Raw genomic sequence first — 21,853 nt, forward strand, 5'->3', positions numbered from 1 at the left:
AAACAATAGCGCTGTCGAATTTTGTGATGTAGCGCGCTGTTATTTATATACGATATACAGTTCTACAATTTTCAAGCAGGTATGTTTTATAATTATAAGTACATTATTATATTTTATACTATCACATATTATAGATTACATATAATTTTAATATTATATAATAATTACAGATTTATCTAATAATAAAATTACAAATTATTATCCCACATGGTTCTCCTACGAATCAATTTCTATTGTTATTAGCTTTAAAATAACAAGATGATACGTTTATTAATTTGAAATTTTTTAAAGAATAGAATATTTCACATGTACTAATTCATTATATATTTCTACGTATAAATTGAAATATTTAAAATATAAATTATATTTTGAATGCAATAGTTTATACTATGTTAAATATATTTCGTGATGACAAAATGGATTAACTGACACATGATCGTCTTTCCCTCGGCATGATTATTATTGTTTAATATTATAATAAATCATCGCGACTTTGTTATTATATATGATATTATATATGAGGAGCCCTATCTGAAAAAGAGACTTGAATCAGAGATGCTGTTTATCAGACGTCAAAAGAATGGTTTGAATCGAAAAGAAGATACGGAGTATTTGAACCACGCATACATATTATAGAACAGATGCCTCAACTTTAGAATTTAGACCTTGACTTATTTGTTATTCCCCCTCTCTTTGAAGGTTAAGTTTATTATCGACGACTGATAAACAGCTCTCGGATCATTGGCATGTTTACTTGTGCGTCTGACACGGCGTGAGACGGTCGCGTGCGTTTTGTCTCGCGTTGCTCACAGGTATTTCCCTCTAGTTTTTTCTTCTTTTTTCTTTTTCTTTGTTCTCGCTATTATGGCATTGACCTCGAGAATGCGTTTGAGCATGCACCATTACTTTTAATTATATAGTGTAAAACCATTGAGGGACTCAGCGTTATAACTTGATGTAATTGCGAAAGCATGGGTAATTCTCTAAAAAAAAAATTTTTTTTATCACTGAAGAGGATCCAAAATGGATCGAAACGTCTGAAAATAAAGTTTGCTTTTTTTTATTTGCGCTCTTTCATCTGGCGCTTGGCTCTACATGCCTTTCATGTTTCTCGTAATGTTGTATTATTGTTTACATATTGTAATACATCATCGTGACTTTGTTATTCGTGCAAGGAGATTCAAACGGGAATGTAAGAAACAGTATGTGTGTCGTATTCTCTCTTGAAAACGATTATTTTCTGTAATTATTATAATCAGCAGTTATCAATTCGCGCGATTAATAAATTTTCGCAATTATTACTTTTCAATTAATCATTAATTCATGTAATAGTAGTATCGCACAGTATTGTATATTTTGTAGCAATATCGCATAATAAATATCGTATATGCAGTATTACGTTGTAATATTGTAATATTGTAGTAGCATGCAATATTATATAATATATTTTAAAATCGCCACACGATTATCATTTTTTCTTAATAATTTTTTTAGTATATGTTTTTATCAATTATGTATTATAAATGTGTCTCTTATATGTAACAAAACGCAATAACGTTGAAAGTATTAAAATAGTAAAGTGCCATGCGATTGTCATATTCTAATGATTAGTGCGCGCGCGATTGTAATTAAGTGTTTTTGTCATGCGAGTGCCATGAAGAAATAGCAGAGAAAAAAATAGCACAGAAAAAGCAACAGAGCCGAGGAACTATGAGGTAATATATAATTTTTGTGAATTTATTAATTATTACTTGTATAGTTAAAATTTATTTGATATCTTTACAATAGTAATTTATTTTACACATACACATCGTAATATAATAAATGTATATAACATAAAATATTCTAGATTTTCTTTTAAAATACTTCAAATATTTAATACTATTATAAATTATATTAAATTGAAATTGAAATTAAATTAAATTTAAAATAGATCTATTTCAAATATATCTAGTAAAATTTGTTGTTTTAAATTCAAGCAATAAATTTTAATAAGAAAATTTTCGAATGGTTAAGTAATAATATGGTTAAGTAGTTAGTTAAAACTTTTTATTTTAAGAAGTAGTTTCTTTAAGGATTTATAAAGTTGAAAAGTATAGAAATGCTAATTTATTTTGTAGCAAGGTAAAGTATGTTAAAACAATTAATTACCCTATTGATTTTTGACCTCCAAATATTTCTTAAATGTTTTCAAGATATATATTATTCCCGAATTTATTAAATTTAATTATGAAAAAAAGCTGAATTTAAAAAAATTAATTGCCTTATTTATTTTGACCTCGAAACATTTCTTAAATAATTGTTCAAGACATATATTAGTCCCGGATTTATCACACGCAAAATAAATTTAAAAAATAATCAAAAATTTATTTCATGAACACACTTAAATGCAATATCGACATTAAGAACGCAAACTCTGTTTTACTCATAATTCGTAAGATATTTCGCACGGTTGGACGAAATTTGGTAAAGTTTGGCGCGCGCGTGACACCTGCCGCCGCGTAATCAACCTGCCAAGTCAACTAGGTTTCTCGTTCTCTCGGCCGTGGCGCGAACCTGCATATCCTTCCGCAACGACGACCGCAACGCGACACGACTCTGCCGCGTATTGTCTCAATCTACAGGGTTATCCGGGGCACCGTCTAAATTCATGCTCGATCGACCAATGAAAACGTCGACATATGCCTTCACGTACCAGGCATAAGTGAGGACCGCACGAATGCCGCTGTTAAAAGCTAACGTTACTTCACGAGTTACGTTCATCGAGATTTCGCTAAGAGACGTTAGAAAGTTATAAGCCAGCTGAGACCCCGCATTGTTCGTCGTAAGGTTGTTACGGAAATTTGATAAGCGTTCGTTGATTACGCAACATGAAAATTCACGTGTGTCTACAACAGCTGTTGTATTTTATAAAGTGTGATCGTGTGATCGAGTAGAGAATCGGTATAATCAAAGCTCTTTCGCGATCTAGTTTAAGAAAATAAAATAGTGGAATCATCTGTTGGAAACGGGCTTGGAAGAAACATAGCCATGACGTATATTAATGCCAGCATAGTCACATGGGTGCAGTATATAACGATATTTTGAAAAATAACAGAGAAATAAAGAAATATACGCACGTGTGTCTGTTAGAAAAGATGGTAATGGTCTATTCAGCGATATATCGTGGCATATTGTGCCAGAGAAAAGGCATTACCTATTTCTTTCGTAGGAACAATTAAGCAAAAAACATTTATCTTCTTAATGCAATTATAATTCTTTGAAAATAATTATTTATTTAAAAAAAAAAAATTTTTATTTGACATAACAAAATAATCGCTTTTATTCTTGACTTTAGATGCATTTCAATACTCGCTTGCTTGAAATAGCTGTCGATAAGAGTTTCATTTTATTTGCTTTGATTTTGATTAGGCGACTCTATCATTGATTGCAGAATAAAAGCGTATAAGTAAGAACAGAGAGACTGTAAGACATGAGGGTTGAAACGGTAATGGAATTGGAAAGAGCTCGATGCGCGAATAAAAGGAGAATTTGTGGGCGATTTTTCTCACACAGACTATCAATTATGCGCGTCGCTTTGCTCTTCGAAGCCCATCCTATCGCGCGTACGACTATCACGTGTCGTGAATAATATCTACATTTAAGCTTACTAATTATGGCACAGCAATACAACGCCCGCATAATGAAACATGCATTACAGAGTATGTGTAACGTTACGTGGGGCGAACAAGCGCAGGAATGCAATACAATTCTGTGCTCTACACGTGTTGTGTATTCTACTCTCGAGACGATATATTTAGATATAAACACGATATGTAAATAAATAACATGTTACATTTCTGCCAACCGTAGACGGACACACATCGGTTCTCCCGTTTTACCCGCGTTATATAATGATGTGGTTATCGAGAAATCTATAGAAAATTTAATTATTGGAAACTTCGTCGAATAAGACAAGAGTTTTATTGCTATCGAATTTCATTCAAGTAAAGATTAGCTATCTTAAAACTACATTAATATATAAATTACTTATATATATTATCTCTCCTTTTTTTGTACATTAATTAAATATATTAAATACGTAAATAGGGAAATAAAAATAAATTTATGAAATATCTTCTTAAGATGATGAAGGCGTATGATACTCAACATACGGTATGTACAGCAATAGCAGCAGGAAGGCAACAACAGCAAGAGCAACAAGTGCGCCTGTCGTAATTACCTTCCATTTCGCTTCACGAACTGTTACCTCGCAACAAATAGACATTTCATGAAAACGACCGAATAGACTGTCAAATTTATAATAATATAGCTTCAAAAAGAGATGCGTTGCATGAAATCTGTAAATTGTTTACTTTATTATTAGGAATACATGTTACATGTGCATTGTATAAAGTTTATTTTATAAAATATAATTTTGAATTAATAAAAGCATAGAAAGCAATTTTTATATGAAACTATATAACTGCAATAAATAATATAAATAAATAATATAAATATAGAGAATACCTCTACTAATATAATTTATTAACATTAAGTGCAATTGTGAAAGTGCAAGATGACAAATATGACAATTTGATAACTAATCGATTTCTTATAAAACGTCACAACGATAAAATCTCATCAAAATAAATGATACAAAATATAGTTGTCGCGACATATCCTACAGGTCTCTGAAAAGATCATTATTTAATTGCAATTAGTCGATCCGTATTCATACCCATACATACTTAATATACGACGGTAGTCGAATCGACGAAGATGTCGATGAAAAGCAAAGTTCAGCACGACGAGGAGAAGAGGCAAAGAACGAGAAGCAAGGTGGCCCTCAGCAACCCCACCGATGGCAATCACCTCTCGGTGGTGGATGCATCTCCGCGAGCAGCAGCAGCAGCAGCGGCGACGGTAGCGGTGGCGACGGCAACCTCCCTCCGAAAGCACAGAACGTGGCGCATGCCCATCCGGGAATCGAACCCGCGGAGGCACAACGTCACCGGCGAACCGTCTGCCGGGTTCCTCAGTACGTTTGGCGAACAGTTCGCGAACGGACGTATATCCTCCTCCTCGTGGGCTCTGGAGAACGCACTCGTCCTGAGCGTAAACACGAGCGACGAAAGCAAAGAAAGAGAGAGAGAGAGAGAGAGAGAAATAAAGAAGGAAAGAGAAAAACGCGGGTGGTCTCGGTGGCCCTAACGCGAATGCGAGGGCCCCACGATTCGCACGCGAACGAACGAACCACCTGTTTACGTAGGCCGTTTTTTCTCGCGTCGATCCTGCTTGCGAACGTCACGGTGACGCGAGGAGAATATCCTCGAGGTTGACGCGCGACCTAAGTGCATGCATTGACCTCATCGTTGACAGCTCGTACGTCACCGGCTCACCACCAAGGTCGGCTCGCGATCAATGAATGTGGCGCTCGCCGCCACGTGACCGGACGAGATACAGCGAGGACACACGCATCCTTTGTGGAATCCTCGTAGAATCCCGAATTTCAGAACGCATCTCGTAAATCTGTTTCCGAAAATTTTGAACTGTCGTGGCCCCGATAATCGCCGATAACGGTCTCCGACGTTTCGAGACCAGCGAAATCTCGCCACGTTCCCTCTTGGCGCCTTTGAGATTTTTCTGTTTACACTTTGAAAACCTCTCATAATAGACAGTTTCCGCCTCTTAACACATGACAACGGCATGTTTGGTCACCAGATTAGAACGAGGAGCTCAGAGTTTTTTTGAGGCTCATCCAGAGGCTTCTTCGAGAACGGCCGATCCTGCTTCTCGATCTCTGATTAACGGACACTGATTTAGTGCAAAAGAGAAGCGTTAATGTCAGATCGATATCGCTCCGCGTTGTGCGGGCCCTTTGATACATTTTTCGATTGTTAAAAAGTTTGTACGCGAAAAGAGGGAAAGACGGCTGAAGAAGGACGACTGTGACGTGCAGTGCAATCTGTGTAAAGTAGACTCCGGGGACGGTGGGAAGGCAGTTGGAACGTGACGTGACGAGAGAGTTATAGAGGCTGAGAGAACACGGGCGTGAAAAAACGGTCGGAGACAGACCCTAGTTAAGCCTCCGAAGTGGGAATTGTCGCGCCAGACACGTGAGACTGGTGAGTCTTTAGTTTCAACATTATTATGTTATTTGTAAGAAACGTTTTACGTTGTGAAGCAAACGTTTGAAGTTTGATCGGGGAAGCGAAAGATTATCTCAATAAAGTAGCAATGGCTACTTTATTCATTGTTTATGATCATCTCCAAATGAGCAACAAGTGTTGCTGGCATTGTGTCAGACAATCTATTCTTGATATTGGATTGTAAATAACATCTTGTTTGTAGGGTTTGTAATTTAAAAAAGAAAAAGAAAATTTTCAAAGTCTAATAATTTATGTAACTATAACATACTATATCTGTCGGAATGATTCTTATCAGAATTTATATAAATTTAGATTTTATATAATCTTTAGACAAAATATATCTTTTATTTTTTTTATATATTCGTAAAATAATAGTATAATAATTTGAATAATAACTATGTACACACACATATCTAATATAATGTAAAATTTGTATATATTCTGCTACAAAAATGCTTAATTTATCTCGTCTAATTTAGTTCTAATTAGTCAAGCTTAAGTCTTGGAGATGATGATAATACGGTTAAATATACAACAGGCATTTAGCCAATACCCAGCTGTCGGGGATACCGTTAGTTCAAACGTTCATTTTAAAATAGTACACGCGGAGTAGGATAGAAAGAAGACTGAAAAGAAAAATGAGGAAAGACAGAGAGGAGAAGCGGAAAGAGTAAAGCGCGACAAAAAGGACCTGCCGTACGAACATGAGTGACGTTAAGCTGACGTGAGTGGAAGGGCCGGTCGAAGTCGTGGGTGGCCTGTAAGAGAGCGGGAAAAAGATAGAAAAGACAGTTGACAAAGCAGAAGTATGGCAGACGGAAGGATGTAGCAAAGTGGCGAGACCAGATAATAGAAAAAAAGTAGAAATCGTTGCGGTCTTTCTCAGGCGAACGGCGTTTTCAATTAATATGCGCGACGATATAATTCGCTGGTTACAAATTCAAACTGCGCGAATATGCGTTAACTTCGCCGAAACATGAATTTAGATGTTGACTATTCAACCGCGAACTTGGTTGATTTATTTACGCGCCGATCGATTGCCAAAGTTTGCAATTTCCCTCGCAATTTTCGCTTACGAAAAATCCAACGAAATACGTTGCGTGCATTTTTAACATCTCTCGAAAAAAAAAAATTAGTATAATATTTAATGCGAACGACTGTGGATAAATTTTAAATTAATTAATTTGATAAGACACGCGAATCCAGCAGCCGTTATTTCGAGGTAGAATTTACGTTGTCACCAATGAAATTTATATTTTGCAAAATTTCGTTTTTTAAATTAACGTAGTTAAGTCGCGTTACCGTACTTTGATATGAATGAGAAGAAGCAAAAATATAATTTGCAACAAAATTAATTAGATCTTTTGCGGCGCAGACAATTAATTTACTTGCGGCGCGCAAACTTTTTCCCGCGTCACGTAGACAGAAAATTCACCACAGTCGCACGCGACGTTAGTTTTTTGGGCAAACTTAGTTAACTAAGTAGCTAGAGAGAAAAAGAGAAAGAAAAAGAGAGAGAGAGAGAGAGAGAGAGAGAGAGAATGAGAGAGAGAGAGAGAGAGGAGCGCATAAATGTGAATATTACGCGAGAATAAAAACTCAACCCTGATCCTCCGATTGATGCCTATAAAGGCCGTGTGTCACGCGACGGCTTGTTAGGCAAACATCACGCAAATAAATTTCGACGGATACAAAAAAAGGATTCGATCGTCACGATGATTACGCGTCGGACGAGTGTACCCCAAGGGAGGGGCGACGGGGTGGAGGACGAGGGGAAGCGTGCGTAATTCAACGCGTCGAAAGTTGGTTGTTATTAATTCCCTCGTTTCGCTTAATTAATGCCGAGCTGCAGCGCTTTCGTTGAAAACTCGATATATACGAAATTATTTCATTCAGTTCTATGGTATATAAACTTATACGATTTCATCGGCAGGATATCGGAAATGGTTATTAACTCGGCTACACTGTGTTTGATTAATTGCGAGCTTACTGAAAAATAAATAAAAAGTAAGATAAGTCGATGAGCTCAGCGTTACGTTGAAGTATAAGGAGAGCTTGGATAAAAGCTACTGTATACTGTGTCACGCGAGTAGCTTTTTTCTTGCGCGGTTGCTTATCGCACGTTGGAATGAAGTTGGAAAAAGTCTACTTTCTCTTTTTCGGACTAGAAGAGTTTTGCTTTAACTTTTTGAATTAGTTCGCTGGAAATGGCAGCAATATCATCTCTTTGCAACATTGTCAACTCGTATCCTTTTTGTAGTACAACGTCTATTGAAATTGTCCCCTGCCCCCCCCCCTCCAACCCTTCCGCCTGTAACACCTATTTCTTCGTGAAGAGAATCGCGGACTGATTGTCGGAATTAATTAATTAGGTTTGCAGTATACATTTATATCTCGCGCAAAAATGCAATTTAAATGGAAATTCCGTGACCCCGATTGAATTTTCAATATATCGTAGCATTTGTTATCGAAACTATATGTGCCCCTCACACCGGCATATACCTCGTGTTTCTGATAACGTTTCCATTTGGTGCAATCTACAAACACATATATATATATATATATATTCTGAGTAATACGATTTTAATCATTTTTCTTCGAATTTTTTGACATAAACACGCGTCTGTGCGTACCACAAATGAGAGGAATACAAGGAAGAGAGAAACGGATAATACAGTCCGAAACATTGAATGGCAGCCGGTAAACCCTATCGAGTAGGAAAGGGCTTATTCTCGATTGGACAAATTGCCGCCAATCATAAATAATTGACAGACAATCGCAAGGGATTTAGATTTACCAGCTCGGCACGTATGTGTGTGTGTGTGTGCGTATGTGTGCGTCTATGTATACTCATAACTTCGATACTGATTTGTACCAACTCTAAACCTTAATTTAGAGTGCGTTGGTCCACATTTGTATAACCGCACACGAGCAATACACAGGGGAGACCAATGCGCTGTTACGCTCTATATATTCCATGCACGTTACATTCATCAGAAATAGTTATAAAACGCTTCGAACGCACAAGCACGAACATTAATATATTTTGTAATATTATTAATGTGCTCATTTCCAGCGGATTTGTGTAAAGTGCCTCATTGTGCATCGGGCATTGTATCAAATATTATAGCTTTATAAAATACGTGATAGAGGGTGACTCGCGATTATAAGCAGATTGTTCCGATTTAACAGCTTGCTTACAACACAGACGTATACTTCTTTATTTTTTTAGAGAAGCTATCCAATAAATCCAAATTTCCTTAGATTATTAAATATTTATGATGCTTATAATATGGATTAACACTTTAATCTTATATATATTATATTTTATATATTATATTATAGATGTGTGAAGATAAAAAATTAATTAAAATGTAGAAGGGTAGAACAAATCTTTGGTAGAAATTTATTAATAATTAAAATGAGCAAGTATTAAATAATTAATATTTTTTTATATTGCTAAGCTTGTTTATGTATATTCTATGTTATAAGGCAGTTGAAATTCAGATGAAATGTTAAAAATACAGTAATAAAAAGGGACGAATTAAAAGATTTGTAAGTATTATGTATTTCGTGTTCTAATATTGAATAATATTGAAGTTTATTAAACATTCTTTACTTTAAATAATTCGATTATATGTGTTTTATAAAATATTCTAAAAAATTTTAAAGAGTTATTTAAGAGTTTCTATTTAAAATAAATTACAGAAATAGATAAAGAGTAATAAAGTATAAAAACGCATTGTCTTATGTAGATATAGAAGTGATTTACGATTTAAGAAAATACAATTTGTCTTTTTATGTCTATCTCTCATGATTTTCTTAAGATAGATGTAATCGCTCTTTTTTTTCGGAATCTTAATAATCTTCTATCATTAATAAAACATTGGATAATATTGTCGTCGAGACTTTGCGAAGATAAATTAACGCTTATCCAGAAGAGACTATACATAATTATTTACAGCTATTTACGGATTTCTTTGCGAAAGCCACTGACGTGCAGCTTGCGTGCACCTTGGGAATTTGTACGGATCGCGCGTGATTCGAGGAACAGACGTCACTGCCGTATATCGAGATGGCGAATACCAAGGGGTAGATGTACCGGATTGCAGGGGGTAGAGCATGCCTTCCGCGCGATCAGATACCGAAGATTACAAACGAAATACCACCGAGCTACTTTTGTTTTCGGAATTTCGTCGTAAAAACGCCGTCCGCAAGTAGACTCGAATTGGTCGTGTGTATGCGTGTGCTCCCGTAACTTCTCAGATAACAAACACAGATCGCAATCTACGTAATGTGTGTAGAGTTTAAAGTTTACGCAAACCTTTTTCCTCTCTTTATACACTAGAAATCTAGAAACGAAACTAATTCCGAATGTAGTGAATATAAAGAGAAAAAAAAGAAAAATTTATATATATATATATATATCTGCAGGACCACACAGAAAGCATGGAGCATAAAAAAGATAAGACTGCGCGCGCGAAAAGAGAGAAGAGATAGACACGAAGGGCATGCAAGGGCATTTGGTTAGAGAAGGAGGAAGATATAGACGGACGGAGTACAATGAAGAGAAGATAAGTAAAGCTGCCTCGAAATGAGGTCGACATAATTGCACCCTTCCCTCCCTTTCCTCCCCCCTCCATCGCCCCCCCCCCCTCCAATCCGTACTAGAAGCGGGCGTTCGCAACGGAGCGAGAGCTATGTCGCGACGGGGTTGAGGAGGACAAGCCCCGTAAAGGGAGTTGGCCGCCGTCCATTGTCTCTCATACGAAGAGACTCGACCCGAGCGCTGATTAAATACTTGACACATCCCCGCGGCAGCTCCGATCCGGCATAACTTTGTTCGGATTGTAATTACGGGCCGGATCGGTCCTTCGTTCGCAAAACGAGAGGTACGAGAGGAACTACTCGGGTGCGGGGGAAGGAGGGGGGGAAGGAAGGCGGAGGGGGAGGGGGGATGGATTTCCCGAGCCATTCCCGCCGGCAAACTTGAGCTCGTTCCTTTTCAGATCGGTCCGCCATCCTGCCGGCGGTTCTGACTTTCTATATGCGGGAGCCGTCTCGATTTCCAACTTTTTGAAACGTTTCCGGGAATTGTAGCGCACATGATCTGTTGAATAACCGTCCGTCCGTCCGTCCGTCTGTCCGTCTGTCCGTCTGTCCGTCCATCCGTTCTCGGCTCCCCACGTGTAAGTCTAATAAGTTATTGATTCCGTGTTTCGCGCTACATTTCTTGAGGTAATGACCAAGAGAAAAGCCGCACGTTTTGCTCGAAACGTATTTACAGTTAAATATTGACACCAATAGCTACAATCTCGAGAAAGTTTTCGAGAGACGATTCGTTCTATAAAGTTGCAACGTTTGAGAAACCCAAGTTGTCACGATTCAAAATATTAATCGTTGCAAATCTTGGCGGTTTTTATTTTTATCAAACTGGAAACCAACCGATTAACTTTAATGATAATTGGCCTAACTTGAAATTTAATTGACGTTGACATTATGACGGAGACATAATATTAGTTTTCATTAAAATCAACGTGTATAAAATCATGTCTATGTTTTATTTACACGCTCACATATCAATCGATCTCACCACCTCCTTTATAGAGTGCAAAAGCGAGCGAGTGGTTTATCGCGGGTACCAGCCTCTCCGCGGATTATGCAATTTAAAATGAGTTAATTGAAGTGCAATAAGTCGTTAAAACTCTCGAGCAAATTAATTAATATGAAAGCCGGTTAGAATGGGATAGCGCGCGAAGAGCGACCGCCCTGGCCCGATCCTTCGCGTTCTCCTCTTTTTCTCCTTCCCACCCCTTGGTCTCATTCTTGCGATGCTATTACCACACCGACGCGACGTCGGCCATGTCCCTGGCACCGTTCACTCCGTGCCGGGAACAAGGCGTTCTGCGAAGGTGGTGGTAACGATGAGGTCGGCGGCGCAGGAGTCGATGAGAAAAGCACGGTTAATGAAATAATGTACGCTCGAGGTGGCCCTCGAGCACGCGGCGCGGATTTAACTTTTGCGCGAAAATGCTCGCGCGTCGGGAGAGAGAAAGAGAGAGAGACAAAGGCAGAGAGAGAGAGAGAGACAGGTTCTTTCCCGCGTGTTCTCTCAACTTGGAGCTAAGTCGCGGCTTTATTGCCGAGGAAGGGCCGATCGTTGAAATCAAAGACCCTCGCAAATCGTAGCGTGCTTAATTAAGAATTCTGCGTGATGGGGGAACGCAATATCGTCGACTTGGTTAAGGGGAATGAGAAGGGAGGCGCGCTGTTTTCGCGTAGAATTTTTCGTGTTTCGATGGTTCCACGAATTACGCATTACGTGCTTTTATCAGCGTCTGGTTTAATTGCGCGTCTACCTGCGTCTGCATTTGCTAATTGCGAACACTAAATCTGCGTGAGTCGCATAAAAATTTTAGCCTCGTCTCGATTATTTAACGCATTAAATCAAACGTCCCAAAATTGTCGAATTTTTCTTTGCCAAGCTCTTCCTCTCCTCCATATTCTGTTACGTTGGAACTTTTTAGTAAATTATGTTTTAAAGTCGCACATAAATAATTTATTACAATTAGAAACAAATCAATACATCTTGGAAGGCTATTTAAATATCTCGATTTAATTTTACAATATATACAATATTCAAAGTTTTCCAACTTTGCAGATTTAAAAAAAGTATCTGTTGATGGAAATATATGTAAGGATTTTTACTGAAATATTTCCTAATCAGTTTTATGAAATTTACCGAAAAAAAATTCACAAATATTTATTAAATAATTTATACAATAATTATGCGTGATAATTATTAATATATACCGTACATGATGTAGAAATCTATATTAGGTAACTGCACAACTATTATTTGCATTTATAAAATAAAGGTACTACTTATGGTACCTTGATGTAAGAAATTAAAAGAAAAAACCAACAAACTTTTCTATACTCACAAGTATTTCTACAAAATGCGATCTACAAATCACTTATCCATAAACTACTAGTTCGGTTGTAGAAACTCAAGTTCTCACCGTGTGTGTGTGTATGCAATCTCTTTTAAAAATAAATATATTTCATTTTGAAAAAAAGGGAGTAAAACGTATGGGGAAATGTGAGGGAAGCGTGACTATCGTTCGGATAAGTCTCAATATCTACACGAGGGATGGCGAAGGACCCCAGGGAAATAAGCGAGAAAAATAAATTATATCGATACGATCCGCGCGTACGATTCGCACTATCTGTGTTTATGAAATAGTTTATGAAGTTTTATTGCTTGCGGCAAGAGAGAGAGAGAGAGAGAGAGAGAGAAAGAGAGAAAGAGAGAGAGAGAGAGAGAGAGAGAAAGAGAGAAAGAGACGCCGTTCGTTAATGCTGACGTTGGCGAACGTCCGTTTGACACGTTTTCAGTTTAATTACTTCGACCGCCGCTAACGGACGAACTTTCCACAGACGTTATTTCCACCTCGTTTAATGGGTCATTTTGCGTGTCAATTCTCCGATTCTCTTCCCTTTCTCTCTCCTGCTCTTTCTCTCTTATGCCGAAATTTTCCATTATTTACGTCACTACAATAGCGCAGCCATTAGTCACCGCTTTTCACAGAGACACATTTCTTTTTATTCTTTTTAATTATATGCATATCGTAAAAAATTAATGGGCACACAAAAATTTATATAGCAAAGAAGCCATTTCTATTCCTATAGTATATGCATGGTGTTTCATGCAAACGCATCGCTTGGGAAAAACGTTTTCTGTGCTTTATAGCCTTTTTTGTGCGTGTATTCGAATATAATTATTTGCAAAATAAACATCACGCATGTGGCAGGATTAAATGAGCAATGTCGTCATTGAACGCGCGTAAATATCATCGTATCATACCTGTTATGCTAACTCGTTACCACTCTGTCCGAGGTCACGGAATACGATCTTAATGTAACGTCTAAGAGAATATAAGTTTTCACGCCAGCGAGATAAACCGTACTAAATTTCACAGGTTAAACTAGTTACCGCCCCTCGATGTCTCGCGTTACGCAATTTCGTTCACTTGGAAACGACCTTGGTTCACTTCCTTCATTCCGCTTGCTTTTCATCCTTCCGTGCATGCGTCTTCCGGGGACGTGTGTGCGCTCCCGTCACTGAAAACATTTAGCGCTGCAAACCGGTTTTAAAGGGTCTAACGAACTGCGAAGCCGGGCTAATTGAGACCGTTGCAAACGCGCCTGTATCTCCGTCGGAACCAGTTTACTGCACGACGACAGGTGTAACACGAGGATGTTTCGTCGCTTTACGAGCGCTAATTCCTTTAAGCCGGAGGTTGAGGAAATGTTATGAGAGAGAAAGCCCAGAGGAGAAAGAGAGCAAAGAAGAGGAAGAGAGAAAGAGAGGGAGAGAAAAACAATTCATGAATCTATCGGTGTTTCTAAAGTTATATCTCTTCCTCTCTTAATATAATGTCAAGCTAATAATTTAATTAAATGCTAACACAGTTATACGGTTTTTCTTTTTTCTTTTTTTTTGCAAATATTTAAATTAAAATCACGTTATGTAATTAAAATTGTACGTTGAATATATATTTTATATATTAAAAAAGGAATATAGGATTTTTTTAAAAACTCTCTCTATTAAACCGCTATTTTCTCTCGTGTCCTCGACTTAAAAATTGAACACGAAATGTTGTGCAAGTTAAAAGCGGAAATTTGGCGAAATAATAATCTAAAAGCTAGACCGTTTTATAAATATGAACAATGAGAATTTGCGAAACATTTCTCGCGGTTACAAAACGTGGTGTAATATTATTTTCTAGGAGAGTTCCCTCGATACGAGGCGATACGAGGCGAACGTTGGAGCAACGAAATTGGATAACGTCCACGTTCTCGTGCGCAACACACCAAAATCGGCAAAATTGTATTCCGGACTTTGTTACGTGCGAGCACCTTCAATTAGGAGTTCAAAGCGAACGAAACGACAGGTTTTCCAACGCGGTGTAATGGCGCAGTTTCAGCGCAACTGCGACGATAATTCGTACGCTGATGCAAAATTATTCTATTATAATTTCAATTTAAAAATTCAGATTGACTTATAAACATTTTTTTATCAAAAATTAGATACTAGTGTAAAAGTTAGTATTTTAAACAATATTTATACGTTTGACAGATACCTATTTTGTCAAAATTTTGATATACTTAAAGTACATAGATTAATAGAAAGACTATTTTTTAAATCAGTGAAATATAAAAAAAAAAAAAACAAGAAAAATTGCAGAATTTTACAGAGGCAACTATGGCACTTGATTACTTATAATGTATGTATATTCGTGTCATTGTCTTTTCAGTCATTGTTTTCGGCTGCGCGTTAAGCGTCTTATAATCGCGTATGCTTGCACCAGCCGCAAAATCGGCTTATTACGTTATCGGCGCTCTGCATTCCCCGATATCGGAGCCACATCGCGCTATTGGTAATCGTTCAAGAATAAACCTATTAATGGACTAGTCTAGAATATACGGGAGGATCTTCGTTCCGGTCAAACGCAACGCAACGCGACGCGACGCGACGCGACGCGACGCGACGCGACGCGACGGGACGCGACGGGACGCGACGGGACGCGACGCGACGTAATCTTCTCCTGTCTCGCGTCCGATCGTATAATACCGTGTAACGAGGATGCAATGCATTCCCCCTGAAATCCCTGCCATGCTGGACAACTATGCCGAGAGAGAGAGACCTCCGTTGGATCCGTCGGGATGACGAAACTACGCGTATCTACGCGTCCGCGTGTGCGTGAGAAACAACGACACGCGCAGCGCTAGCAACAACCGTGTGACAACACACGAAGGCTGCTCGGTCAGGCGCAAACCGGCGGGGACTATAGCTGAATTAGCATGGCTATCTGGATAATATATTGGACTGTATCGTTGGACACGACCAGCCAGAGCCACGTGATATACTGACACCCTCCCCCGTCCCCCTCCACCTCTCCTCGCTGGTTTTATTGGCAGTACGCACCCTTTCTCCCTTCGTACTGCTGGTACGCAGCCCTTGACGCCCGGTTTATCCACTTTCCCTGTTAATCCGCATCGGTACTAGCGTAGAAACGGTAAAAAATGTATTTCTCTTCTCGTTACCCCTTTGTCGCGTCCTTTTCTGCTCTTCTCACTTTTCGTTTCTCATTGAACATAGTCGCGACAGATTAACTCTTCTTCCATGGTCGAATCTTAATTAATTTCATCCGCATGTCAATTTTCCTTGATCCCGATTTATTATCAAATTCACCTTGACAGTTGCTATCAAAATACATATAAAGGAACTGCAACATTTTATTGAAAAAATTAAAAATTATTTATTTTTTAATGATACTTTTTTATATATTAAATATAATTATTTTTTAACAATTTAAATTGTTTTATTGAATAGAGTATTTTTGTGTTTTCTATTTTTAACAACCGATATTGAGATGCACTTGACGATATATAATATGATTGTTCATTGAAAATTATTTAAACTTTAAAGAATTTTAATGAATTATTAATTGTCAAAATTAATTCTCTAGAAAACACGAATATAAGTGTGAAAACAATTTATTTTACATTTTTAATTATTTTTTTATAAAGAATTATATCCTGTTTAAATGTACTATCGATTTATTATTATCTTTGATAATTATTGATCTCGAGATACGAGTTTGTGAATAAGAGCAACTTGCCAATAGAATTGAATAATACGATCGCCTTGTGGGATGAAGAAGCGGGACAGGTGATTATTAATCGTGCATCAAGCGCAGTTGGTAATCCATATATCGAGCACACGCGGGGGTCCATGACTTGCCCGCGTCTTCGACAGTGAAACTCTCGGCCGAGAATCTTGTGCGTGGATGGTAGTTTATGGTCGACCGACATCAACCCGATGAAGGACGCGTATTGTGGCTAATCGTATTCTGCCTCGTAACCACCCATAATGGATTTCGGAGCCGTCTCGGTTAAATTAATAAATACTCCCGATCTTGCGCACGTCAGAGCGTGATTTATGACGTTTTATCGAAGCGAGGAGTCGTGGAGTCCCGTGGGATAGCTCGTGGTAAAGATATTTGATTGGCTTGTTTGAACAAGACGTCGTGCTCGATCGCGGGTGAACTGGCAGATTAATAATACGATAGATGAAAATTTAATTGAATGACGATCCTCGTTTGATCCTCGTACAATGATGCATTGAAAACTACTTAGTATTCGTCGTTTATTAAAATCTTATGTTTCATAATAGTAAAAGTGACATGAAGGAACGAAAAAAGTAAACGTTCGTAATTTTAATAAATTCAATTCAATCGTATAGATTTTCATCGCTGACGACTGTAAGATGAAGAATTATAAATATATTATCTGATAAATTTATTAATTTATGAAAATAATATATAAGAGTCCTTTATATTTAAAATATTTATAAATATTTATAAAGTATTAATAACAGAGTTTTATGAATGCAAAATGTGCAAGTTCATGTTTATAGATAATCGACTCATGATCGCAATTATGATATTTGATACAATATCATAAACTATCTATTGAAGCTTATTTAATTTTCTACTTATACTGACACAGATGAATTATACCAGAAAATGTTTGCAGAAGTGAATAAAATTTCTATCTCGCAAAAAAAAAAATCATGAAATATATATATGTATAATTACCAGGTGTCCGTACGTTCATAACTCGAGAAAATTTAATAGAATTCTGGAGGAAAGATCGCGCGAGCGCAAGTTCGTGTCTGCGTATGTAGAAAATATTGGTAGTAAAAAATAATTCCAATGCGCGATCTACGCCGGTTTCACTACCTAAAAATAAAGTTCATACGGCAGCGTGAAATTGACGCCGTGAAACTTTATCGGCGTTTTCCAATCGCCCATATTCTCGCGATTGAGTGAAGCCCAATCTGCGATGAAAAAGTATGTATAGCAACGGCGCGGCGGTTGAATGAGACTGAAGAATGGATCGGATTAAGATTAAAAGCGCGTATGGTAATTGAACATAAGAGCAACTATTTTTCTTCTAGCGACTAAGTGAATTAACGGAGTAAGTTGAAGTTATATTGAAGAAGAGTTTTTAAATGAGATTCTAATTTGAAATTCAATTTACTTGTGAATGCGATTTGCAATCATTACGATAACTTGGAATTGTGTTTTCTTTTTGATAAAATTATATTGTTTTAAGAAAATTAACATGCAGTATATATAAGCGGCATATTCAAAAAACGTAATTTGCATTAAATTAGAATGCGATATATTATTTCGGAGGAATTTCGGAAAAAAATCGTTATATAAGATGTGAATTAGAGCTCAAATTTTTAACATATAAAATATATGATATTGTTTATTAGATATTTGGCATTTTGGTTTTTTTTATATAGTTAAATTAATTAATACAATTTAAATATAAACGTAGAATTATTAATACAATTATTAATTAGCAAAGATAAAAGTAAAAACAAGACTTAAATTTTTAATTTTAATTTTATTTTTCAAAAACAGCTTTATAATTCCATATTTTAAATCATCATTTATCCCTTCTTTATATATTCCATGACACATTATTTCAACATAATATATCAGTTAAACATTTTATGCTAAAAAGGGATGAAACAAATCCTTTTTTTTATATTTTACCTTCTACTAAAAAATTTATATCAGTAAGTAGTAAATAGATTAATATTTTAAGTATATATTAAAATTTTCAACACATTTTTCTAATCTCTTTTTTCTAGAATGATTTACCTTTTTCCCGGGGAATTTATTTTATAACATAATATCACTATATATAGGGGTAAAAATAATGGAGTATAAAAATTCTGTAGATTAGCTCTACGATGTAGTTTCACGGTGCGATTATCCGCGAAATTGATAAACGTAATCGCGATTTGCACGTTTTACATTTAACAATAAGACGGTTAATACGCGGTTCTTGAAATTTATCACACACGGAGCCTATTATACATATATTATAGAACCGTAGAAAATAAGTCGCGCGTGCGCAGGCGATACGCAACGGCGAAATTAGTCGTATCACATTGCTGTGATCTCGCCACGCGTTCGTGGTGGCGGTATCGATCGTGGTTGGTAATTAACGAGCGGTGCGCGCGAGAAAAATCGAAAGCGATCAAGCCTCACTGCGCGTTGCTAACTAATTACCCGCCGTGGATCGTGATTGCGTCGCTTTGTCAATCTCCTAGCGAGCTGCGCCCGCTCACCCGCTTGATTTGCATTCCGACATTCGTTCTACGAAAGCCGCAGTGTCTATTTTTAACTCGTGTACCGACTGAATCGTGGTAGCCGTTTTATCACACGACCGCAGTTTCCATCAAGATATCTAGTTACAGATACTATTTATAAATAATGTAAATTCCTCGACGACGCTTTTGTATACTAGAGATATTTATATCGAAGCTCTTAGATCGAAAAACAAAAATATTTTAAAAGAAAAAAAAATTATCGTAGCGATAATAGTTCTTCTCGGTCTCATAAAGAATTTCATAGAACAGTTTCATGATTCATGTTCGTTAAAATCGAACAAATTTGCCGACAAGGCCGTCGAAGATAGAAGAGCCACTTTTGAGAAACACAGTCATATTATTTCATCCGTGAACTCGCATGGCTCAAGGGTGTTAAAACTTTATGAGCCATTTGATAGGGAAATTGCATCCTTCCGAGATTTCCTTTTATTTCGTCGATCGACCGCCTAAAAATTTTCATGCTCGCAAGAAGGGTATATTACCTTCCAATCTTATCGCGCCTGGTATTGTAATTTTTGACAATTGAGATCGAATCGATAGCGAGAAAAAAATCATATTACATCTGTAAGTGTATTATGTCATATCTTTTCCGTGCCTATAAAAAATGAGAATTTTTAAGCCATACATCTTTAGAATAAAAAAAAAAAAACTTTGTTAAAAAGTAAGATCACGTAGACGTCAGTCAGTATAATAATTTAGCATCCTCTATTACTCGAGATATAATGCAGATAAGATTATTTGAACTTTTCTCCATAAAATGCCATCGCATGCCTTCTGTCACATTTTTGTATTTTGCACATTACGTATGTATATTTTTTTATTTTTCTTTCATTATCTCTTATTTGCATATTAATATGCTTTAGCACTTATCACATGAAACATTTCAAATAAGTATTTAAAATTTAATTTTTATTTTCTACATAATTATATCGCACATGCATCATTAATAAAAATTATAAAACGTGTAGCTTTATTGAATTAATACGAATATAAGCTTTATATAATAGTACTTTATAATATATATATATAAGTTTTAATTAGTTATTATATTGTTTTTATCTACATAATTTTTATTGCTATAATTATATTTATCTATTTATTTAACAATGTAAATAAAGCTATAATGATATAAAAAAACAATTTAAATAAAAAATAATATAAATATAAAAATTAATATAAATAATAATAATGTAACATAACATAATATAAAATAAGAATGATATTATTTATAGATATATTACATAACGTAATAAAATTAATAAATTATAATTTTGATAAATTAATGAAAAGTATATCAAAAAAGAAAAATATAAAAATAATACAAAAAAATAAAATATTAACAACACAATGATAGTCATTATTGTATGCCTTTCATTGTAAACCTTTCTTGCTTAATTAATACAGAAACTTGAGCAAAAAATATCAAACTGTACTATAATCGAAAACTAAGCTGGATACCGATCTGAGCTCAATGAAACGCATACTCTCTCCGTTTTTTGCCAATCTACGGTTGATAGCAGTCGGCAATGAAAATAATATTAATAATTATACATCATTAATTTTATTAATAATAAATATGTCATTATTAATAATAAAACTCTACACGGAGAGAATTTTTTTTTAAATTACTATGGGGCATAGCAACTGTGGATCATTAGGATCATTCTAAGTTAAAGTGCTATGTAAAACTTGTGTAAATTGACATAATTGTTATAGTTTTACATAGCACTTTACTTTAAAATGGTCTTTATGGTCCGCAACTGCTACACACCATATTAATTTTTAATATAAAATTTTCTCCGTGTATGTAAAAGAATAATAATATCTATTATCGAGGAATCTAATGCTCATGAATGCACATTGAATTCAATTTTATTTGTCTTATTGATTTCAAAAACGACGGAATATTTAATTTTTAACAAAAGTTTAAGATCTTAGAAAAAAAAAACAATAACTCTTATATATTTGTATGTGCGTTTCAATAATATAAAACTTGAAATGATCCAAAATATATATATTTATACTCTAATATATTATTATTCTCTACGAGAGACGAACTACATATATAAGGCACGAAAGACTACATATAAAAATTTACTGAACTCTTGTCTGAGCATAAATATATATTTAATTTGATCGCAACAAGCTTGTAACTTTTGCAATTTCCTCTGAGCTTGTACATCTTTACGCTTGCGTTATCTCCACCGTTAGAGTGTTTAGGCTTTAGCCGTGCTTTGACGACGCGACGGCGATAAAGGCCACCAACGAGATACCAAGTTCAAGTGCTCGCACACTGGCAGATTCGCGTGTATGCATCTTGAGGATGCGAGAGAAGAGAAAGAGAGAGAGACGAGCGCGATCAATCTCGTCGATAGAGGAAACTCTGGAGAAACTCATTGAGAAACACTTCGTCGGTGCGCTGACGAAGAACAAGCGCCCGTTCTTCCATTTATCGGGCGCG

At 36.2% G+C, this 21,853-nt stretch overlaps 1 protein-coding gene across 2 annotated transcripts in view; it reads left to right on the forward strand.

Moving 5' to 3' along the window:
* Nucleotides 1-767: 767 nt before the first annotated feature.
* Nucleotides 768-21,853, forward strand: part of Ten-m (teneurin transmembrane protein Ten-m) — a 575,864-nt gene continuing 554,778 nt past the window's right edge. Inside the window, exon 1 of one of the 2 annotated variants that reach the window (XM_072894545.1) lies at nucleotides 768-1,715. The gene's annotated coding sequence lies outside the window, so the exon portion shown is untranslated. Of the gene's footprint in view, nucleotides 1,716-5,013; nucleotides 6,108-21,853 lie in introns of those variants that run through there. The other variant, XM_072894550.1, reaches the window with a different exon arrangement.

The sequence above is a fragment of the Anoplolepis gracilipes genome, chromosome 1 (assembly GCF_047496725.1).
Source record: "Anoplolepis gracilipes chromosome 1, ASM4749672v1, whole genome shotgun sequence".
Taxonomy (NCBI): domain Eukaryota; kingdom Metazoa; phylum Arthropoda; class Insecta; order Hymenoptera; family Formicidae; genus Anoplolepis; species Anoplolepis gracilipes.